The 7,637-nt window shown below is 43.6% G+C and overlaps 1 protein-coding gene across 1 annotated transcript in view; it reads left to right on the top strand.

Annotated features, from left to right (window-relative positions):
- The window catches only part of HECW1 (HECT, C2 and WW domain containing E3 ubiquitin protein ligase 1), a 263,731-nt gene that overhangs the window by 36,588 nt on the left and 219,506 nt on the right, over nucleotides 1-7,637 (top strand). The window lies entirely within an intron of this gene.

Here is a 7,637-nt window from a genome sequence, read left to right on the forward strand (position 1 = left end):
CTTTCACGTAACTTAAAAATGACTGACTTGGGGAGGCTGAACAAAAACCACTGAAGACTTTGTCACGCTAGTGTAAGTAAAAAAGATTTGGGTCTTTCTCCTATGTAAAAAAGATAGAGAGAGGGCTTCCCTGGTGGTGCAGTGGTTGAGAGTCCACCTGCCAATGCAGGGGACACAGGTTCATGACCCGGTCTGGGAGGATCCTACATGCCGTGGAACGGCTGGGCCCTTGAGCCATAGCCACTGAGCCTGCACATCCAGAGCCTGTGCTCCGCAACGGGAGAGGCCACAACAGTGAGAGGCCCGCATACCGCAAAAAAAAAAAAAAAAAAAAAAAAGAGAGAGAGAGAGAGAGAGAGAGAGAGAAAAGAAAGAAAGAGAGAAATTCAAATGAAATATGAATGATTCAGAAAGAACTTCGGCTCTAAAAGATACTATTTGCTGTTTCACAAGTCATTTCTTCCATGTGCTGAAGAGGATCGCATTGAGTCCTTGGTGGGAGCTGTAAGACAAACAGGCTTGAGGACCAGGAACCCATCTGCTTCCATTCTGGCAGATGGAGCAGAACTGGACACCGGGCTGGGGCAGAAGGAGGGTGGGAGTGGACAGGGCTTCCCGTGAGGGGACACACAGCTGGAGGGGCAGGGAGAAGCGAGGGAGGTACCAGCCACACTTTTCCCTGGCCCTACCATTTCTCCCTACGCTCTCCCTGCAGACTGGAACGTGATGTCTGTCATTTTACTGGGTGGGTCAGGACTCTGAGTGTAAGAATCTGAGGAAGTATCCTCAGAGTGCTGGACCCCCATTTCCAGACCCATTTGTAAGGCCCATCTTCCAAAGAGTGTACACAGAAAAGCTGAAGCATGTTGCCAGCTGTTCAGGCAGGAGTGAGGGCTAAATGGAGGCAGTGAAGCTGGGTCTGAATTGAACCAGAAGCAAGGTGGATTGAGGTGGACAAAGCAGGCATGCACTGAACACGCAACAGAGAAGGAAGAGGCTGGAAGTGGAGTCTAGCTGGTGCAGACGCAGGCTTGGCCAGCTTTCCCCTGGCAGGCTTGGCTGGGGCAGAGAGTAATCTTCCCACTGCCTCATGGGTGATGAGTCCTGTGGCAGAAGAGAGCATGCATTTTCCTGCAAGAGAGTATTTTAGTGTGCATTTGGGTTCTGTAATAGTTAAACTCTTGGTGGCCCTTATTGTTCTGTACCATGGTGTACTTTTCAAAGGCATTTTACTTGCATTATTCTAGTTGATTCACAGCACAGCTGTGAGATAGGCGGGAAGCATTTTTTGGTTAAGTGACCATTGGCTATATGTTAGTGGAGCTTAATTAAATCTAGCCTTTGCTTTCTGCAGCTCAGTTCAGTGACTGATATAATCTAGCAGGCTTCCAGGTTGAATAAGCCTTTGCAGTTTGGTCTGGGACTTAAGCTCACTGTTTCTAAGAGGAAATTGCTGTTCAAGTTTTCCAAAATCAACTTGTCAATAAACTTTGAGTATCCATGTTTAAATTGAGGATGTCTGGTGCTGCACTAATCTCTTATGAAGAGTTGTTTCTCTATGGCCACTGTATCATGTCCCGAAAGTCATTGTGTTAGTTTGTGGCACTATGCTAAAACCGTAATTCTTTGAAAAGGAAGGAAAAGATTCCAATTTTCCTTTAGTGTAACAAGCACTTCAATGCTTTGAGCAGAACAGGGTCTCAATATGTGTTTCTTTTCTCATTTCCCTTTATCTTTTGCCTTTGTTCTACTGACATCTGTTGAGGTCCCTGTGATAAAAAGAGGTTGTCATTTATCTTTCAGAGACTCTCATTTATTTATTAGTCTTAATTGTATATCAGAAACTGTGATGAGTAAGGGTCATAGAGATCCATGTCATATAAGCTGTGTCATAGAGAAGGCATAGTTATTCTGTTATAAATGATAATACTGTCTGAAATGTCCAGTACTGGAGTATGAAAACCCACTGTGCTGTGTGCAGAGAAATCAGTGAGTTGGTGCCTGCAACCACTGGGAAGGCTTTCAGAGGAGGTGGTGTGCAGGCTGAGTCAGGCAGCATGAATAAAAAGCACTTTGCCAGGTTTGGAAGGGAAGTAAGGCCCAGCCTGGACAGCATGTGCAAGATCACAGGGGTATAAAATGTCACAGGCCTGGTGGGGAACAGACCTAATTGTGTCAGGTCTAAAGAACATATAACTTACTTCATTTTCTCCATATATCACCCTGCCTTTTGTTTTTCATGGATTTTGTATCTTACTGGGAGCACTTAGCATATGCTTTATATTTTTCTTCTATTTTCTGTAGAAAATCATTTTCAAAAGTAAGCTTTTCCTCTCAATATTTTTGTCCAGAATCTCTTCCCTTTTGTGTTTCACAGTCTCTGAATAAGCCTCTGATAGTTTATTCCCCTCTCCATTTATACATCAAGGGACAGAAATCTATGCATAAATAGTCCTCAGCTCAGTGCACTCTCCACTGTGAGCCTTCAAGCGTCTCCCTCCAGGTCTGTGTCTTGACAGGAGGTTTTTACATCCGCCCTTCCCTCTGTGGGACCATCACACATCCTCTGATAGGTGGGCATCTTCTGGATGGGATGAGGGCGCTCCCTCTGCCTGCTGGGTTCTCCCATAGTGCGGAGATTCAGACGCATCCGTAACTGTTCTCAGTATAAGTTCAAAGTCCTGAGCCTCGTTTCCAAGACTTGCTCTGAGGAGCAATCACTTGGCACTGCAGTGGCCACCACGTTTTCCTTGCCCCCAGCAGTGCTGAGACCTGGGGACTAGACCTCTGGACACAGAAAATAGGTGGCTGTTGGAGCGATGACACCTGCAAGCCCAGGGGGCGGGGCCCAAGAAGCGGGGAAGAGACCACTAGAGTGAGGGGGCAGGCAGAGGATGAAATCTTCCTACCTTCTCTGGGGCCAAGTGTTGAGGGTCCCCCAGACTGAGAGGCCAGACCACGTGTAGCTCAAGAACGTACTTCTTACTCTGTCTTCACCAATGTTAAAGATTGTGGAAATCCCTTCAGGATTTCATTATTCTGGATGTTTCTTGTCCTTACTTCACATTGCTATTGTCTATCTATTTACATAGTCTGTACTTCTAGAAATTGGAAGTGAACGTTTCAAGTGTTTCTTCTTCTTTCACCATTTTAATCTAGTGTCTCTGAAACCAAGCTTTTGATAATAATTGAACAGCATAAAGTTCAAAGTAAAGTTCTCTGCCCAAACTTAAAATATCTTTCTGTGAGTTCATGTTCACAGATTCATTTGCTTTGTCAGACCCCTAAGCAAAGGTAGAGTTGATATTCTCAAAAAAAAAAAAAAAAAAAAAAAAAAAACACAAAATAGGACATTTCCTTGGGAATGTAGGTTAAATTCATACTCTAAGGTAGGATCAGGTCAGGATTTTCCTCCACAGTTAGTCTGGGTCTCCTGCGACAGACAAATAGGTGATTAATAACCCCCAAACTCTAAGTCATTAAGGTTGGCAATAGTAATATTTGTCTTGAGGGTTTTAAAAGCAGATCTTTCAAAACGTATTTTAAATCATAATAAAGCAGCTGTGGAACAGCTAACTTAAAGTTATGAAACCAGCTGGAAAATACTCCAACAAAATTAGTTGCAAAATTAATTCACAGGTGACTGATGTGACGAGCCATCTAGAATTGTTAGAACATAAGCCAGTGAATTTGGAAGGCACCTGGGTTTTGTAATAAGTGATCTTGTGCCCTTGTATTTGGCAGAGATTAAGTGGCAAGACCTGTTGCCAATGGAAGGTGCTCTTGGTAAGCATCAATCACAATGTATCATCCATTGGGGATGAAGGTCTTCCAATTTACCAAAGGGTCCCCTTCATCCTGTGTGTCCACATAGAGTCTCAACTTCACCCCAAAATGTGTCAAGATGGAGGATCAAAAAAATTAATGGAGGAGGGCTTCCCTGGTGGCACAGTGGTTGAGAGTCCTCCTGCCGATGCAGGGGTCACGGGTTCGTGCCCCGGTCCGGGAAGATCCCACACGCTGCAGGGCGGCTGGGCCCGTGAGCCACGGCCACTGAGCCTGCACGTCCAGAGCCTGTGCTCCGCAAAGGGAGATGCCACAACAGTGAGAGGCCCATGTACCGCAAAAAAAAAAAAAAAAAAATTAATGGAGGAGCAGAGAGTTTATCTTCTCTTTTTAACAGGGATGCACTGTACTGCTCTAGGGAAGGGGGCCCCAGCATTGAGATCCTCCAGAGACTGGCCAGTGATCTTCACAGCCCCCCAGTCAGAGACAGCCTTAAACAAACTTCTGGACAGAAGCATTTCCTAACAGTTATTTTTTCACCATTTCAGTTTTTAATGAGTTATGCTATGTAAAGAATCGCCACTACACAAGGAAAGGGGAACTTGAGGAAAGTTTAGATCCATTTTCCTTAAATCATCAGACAACAGTGCCTTGTAAGGATTTAGTCAGAATCAAGCCTTTCATGATCTCACCAGATTCATGCCCTACAATCATATCATATTCTTAAATCTGCCCTCATTTCCAGTCCTGATCTGGAAACCCAGTCCCATGACATTTTGGGAAGATGACATGATATTTTTTTTATGACTTGGATTTTGTAATAGCCATAGGAGCCTTTTATGAACTTATTCTGTTTTGCCTGTTGCCTCACCAACACATTCATAATTTATTTTTTGCAGCATGTCAAACCAGACACTAAAAAGGGACTTCATCAGCGATCCTATGATAAGACAAAAGTCTAGGACTTAATCCCTAATATTCTGAAAATTGGTTTCTGAATGAAATAATCCGTTACACTAAGACTGCAAGAAGTCTCAAGCAATTGCACAGTATAATATTCTAATTTTTCATTTCTTTCCTTCGTGTATATTTCTGTTAGACTTTCCTTAGGGGAGAATTTAAAGGAATATTTCGATTTTTAGAAGCTATCAATCATATGCGACAGATAAAACATGATCAGTGTAAAGTCAAGTGCTTAAGCTAGAATTGCTCACATGATTTATTTACATGCAAGGGGTCAGTGTTGCCCAGACATTTACTGGTGAGCCTTAGAATGGTTTTGTGAGGCAGTATTTGACAAGATCTCCTGGCTATTGTAGCTTTAAATTCTGTCTCCATTCCACAAAGCCATGGGTGGAATGGGAACCGAGTTTCTAAGGGGGATAGAGAGGTTGACAGTTACATATTGACATAACATATAATTTCTTCTAGCTGAGAATCCACAGCCCCATTTCATCTCACTCCTAATTTAGCAAATTGATTTATGGTGCTCAGAGTCTCCTGCCTCTGATCCTCTTTCCCCAGGACCCACTCCCACCTCCTCAGCACCTACCCCCCTGCCAGTACATGCAGTACTCTGACCCCCCAACTTTGGAGGTCTGCTCAGCACATAGTTATTTCGTGCATCTTTGTGTAGCCTGTGGCTTCAATAATTTTTTTTAGTAAATATGTGTGAGTGAGCTCCTCTGTGCTAATTACTAGGTATAGAAAACTGAACAAGATAAATCCCCATCCTCATGAAGCCACTATGTTAATTACAATGTACAGAAAACTGAACAAGATAAACCCCCATCCTCATGAGGCCACCTGCCTGGGATGGGACAAGTGAGTAGTGGGGAGACAGATGAGAAAAGAGGCAATGACAAAGGACTCTGCCATGTGCCGTGTTAGTGGATGTATAGGACACTTTGGGAAGAGTAAGGATGGGCAGGCCCAGAACATGATGGAGGGCTTTCTAGATGGAATAAACCCAATCATCTGCACACCACAGCCGTGATTCCTGATCAAGCCCTTTATTTTGTCTATGCCTATTTAACCCAGAGTGTGGGGATCTGCTATTCACATGTGTAGCTTCAGCAAAACTCCCTTGAGGTTTTGATTAAACTAAAGCAGGGTGATATTTAGATGCTTGTATTTTGGTTAACACATCAGATGGACTCACTCTTCTAAAAAGAGAAAGAAGCGGAAGGGAAGTCACTGCCACAATAGGCATCCTCTCTTAGAGGATTTACCCAGGCCCTGCCCACAGTCACCCCTCCCTAAGAGGCACCCCAGAAGTTCAGATCCCCTCCTGGCCCAAGATTAAGAAACTTGTTCAGTTTTAGGGGAAGAGGTTCAAAGTTCACTCTAATGTGGCATTTTGGGGTCTTGAGTCTGGAGTTGTTGTTTCCTGATAAAGTTTCCCCAGCAGCCTCATTTCAGCTTAAACAACAGATGTTTATGTCTCACAGTTTTGAAGGCTGAGGTCCAAGATCAAGGTGTCCGTAGGGGTGGTTTCTCCTGAGGCCTCTCTCCTTGGCTTGCAGACCACTGTCTTCTCACTGTATCCAGAAATGTCCTTTTCTCTGTGTGTCTGCATCCCTGGTACCTCTTCCTCTTCTCATAAGGACACCAGTCCTACTGGATTAGGGCCCAACCCTAAAGACCTCATTTAACCTTAACTATCTCTCTAAAGGCCCAATCTCCAAATACATTGGGAGTTAGGGCTTAAATATATGAATTTGGCGGGGGGACACAATTCAGTCCACAACAGAGACCCACTGTCTCCTTGGGTTGACTTGACAAAGTCTACCCCAGCGGTCTGCTGCAGTCTCTGTGCTCCAGGAATAATCATTCATCTATCTATCTTTTTTTTTTTCTTGCGTTATGCGGGCCTCTCACTGTCGTGGCCTCTCCCATTTGCGGAGCACAGGCTCCAGACGCGCAGGCTCAGCGGCCCGGCCTTCTCCTGCATCGGCAGGCGGACTCTCAAGCACTGCGCCACCAGGGAAGCCCTATCTATCTTTTAAATGTTATTAGACAGATAGACAGATACGCGCACACACACACACACACACACACACACACACACACACACAGAGGATTTGATTCTAATTTTCTGGGACTCTTAATGAAACAATACTGGAGAAGACCCCTGATCTAAAAGAGCCAGTCCTGTCTCCCTGGTCATAAAAACATAAATATACACATACTTATATATACACACATATGTTTATACACAGTTATATATATATAATTTTATTTTATTTTTATTTACATGAACTTGATCATTTCTACACAATCCAACAAACCAAACATATACTCATCCATTACAATACTTAACCATGAAACACTAGAGATTTTTTAAACTAAAATGAGGACCAAAACAAGTATATAGGATGTCACCATTTTTAACACTTAAAAAATACACAAATAGTATATCCTCTTTGGGAATATTTATAAACAAAGAGAAAAAAATCACTCATAATCCTACCACTCAAAGAGCCTCAGGAACTCGCAGAAAGGAAGGACTTTTGATTGACTCTGGCCTTGGAGCCAGCATTTGGAATAAGGTTAACAAGTGTCACAGTGAGAGGGTGGCCAGCCAGTACCTGGCTCCGTGGACCCTCCAGGCCACTGGCACAGTGGCTTTTACACAGAAAGTGTCCGATAAATGGCCATCAGGTTGACAAAAGTCTGGCTGAAAACACTCTGGTTTAAACCCTAAATGGCCTTTCTGTAAAAACACTTTTTATTAACATTTCACTGAAAGATAAGAAATCTCAAATTATAAAGATTCCAGATTTGCATCTTTCAGCTCAAGTGTTCAGCTCAGCAGTCACACTCTGGGAAAAACATTCCTTCAGGGAAAG

Source organism: Lipotes vexillifer, unplaced genomic scaffold, assembly GCF_000442215.2.
Source record: "Lipotes vexillifer unplaced genomic scaffold, Lipotes_vexillifer_v1.1 scaffold1359, whole genome shotgun sequence".
Taxonomy (NCBI): Eukaryota; Metazoa; Chordata; class Mammalia; order Artiodactyla; family Lipotidae; genus Lipotes; species Lipotes vexillifer.